Genomic DNA, 1,408 nt, shown 5'->3' with positions numbered 1-1,408 from the left:
TAATAAAGGTGACTAGTTGTTCTTCTTCAACTAGGATAGATATGTGAACATATATTCTAGTTAAGACAGAACAGAGTTGATCTGAAGGATGTCTGAGACAGAACTAGTTTAGAACCCTCTTAGAATGACTCTACTCTAGAATGTATGTAGACCTAACCTACTAGATTTTGTCTAAGAGTTCCCTAAAGTCTTTAGTAAAGAGGAATTCAACCAGCTTCCTAAACACTATCTTTAGAACTATACAATTGAATTAACTAAGAGTTTCCAACTTAAGAATTATAAGGTCTACCTACTTAACAGAGACAAGTAGGAGGTGCTTAACAAGTTCCTTTAGGAAAATCTTTAGAACAGTCAGATCTAACCCTTAAAGTCCTCTATAGCCTCCTCTTTCTTCTTTATTAAAAAGAAAGATGAGAAGCTCTACTCAGTTTAGAATTATTATTATCTTAATAAGGGTACTATTAAAAACAAGTACCTACTCTCTCTAATTCAGGAGCTTATTAATAAGACACATACATCTAGGGTTTTTACTAAGTTGAACATTTGATAGGGATACAATAACATTTGAATCTAAGATAAAGATGAGTAGAAGGCTGTGTTTTAAACTAATTACAAATTGTACAAACCAACTATAATGTTCTTTAGACTAACTAACTTGCTTACAATGTTCTAGTCATTCATGAATCACATTCTTACAGATCTGATTAACTCAGAGTATGTTAGTATGTATCTGGACAACATTCTAATCTTTACTCAGACAGTCAAGTATTATTACTAACTAATCTAAGTAGTTTTATAGTGACTCTAAGATAATAAACTATTCCTCTAAGAAGTAAAGTGTTCTTTTACACAGGAGTCAGTAGATTATCTGAGCTTTGTAATTAGTAGAGGAGAGGTCTGTATGAATCTAGCAAAGGTAACTACAGTTTAGAACTGGTTACAACCTTAGAACCTGAAACAGGTCTAAGCATTGAAACGATCAGCATCATGCTAAGAACTGTACATCACATGCAGACAATCACAGCAATCAATTCTGAACACCTACATGACTCATAGAAGCCTACTCCAAGAACACCCAACTATTCTGTATTGCAAGCATTCATAAACAGAACTGCAAGAGTGTGCAGTTTTGGAATTGGCTTACACACATTGTTTTCTCCACAGGATGTACAGATCATGTGCTTATCACAGGCTTAGAACACAAGTTGTGTCACAGTGAGTGGCTCAGCAAACCATTATGTCATTATTGCCCGGATCAAAGTACTACAATCTTCCAATCAGATAGGACATTGGGGCAATCAAAGTGTTGATCTCAGGAGACTGCTGGAAATCTTGGAACTCTCCACACTTTGTCTGTACTGATCAGATGATAACAGTATGAGAACCTTCTATTTCTTTCAATGTAAAT

This window comes from Fomitiporia mediterranea (assembly GCF_000271605.1).
Source record: "Fomitiporia mediterranea MF3/22 unplaced genomic scaffold FOMMEscaffold_4, whole genome shotgun sequence".
Lineage (NCBI taxonomy): Eukaryota > Fungi > Basidiomycota > Agaricomycetes > Hymenochaetales > Hymenochaetaceae > Fomitiporia > Fomitiporia mediterranea.
Note: the sequence above shows the minus strand (reverse complement) of the source record.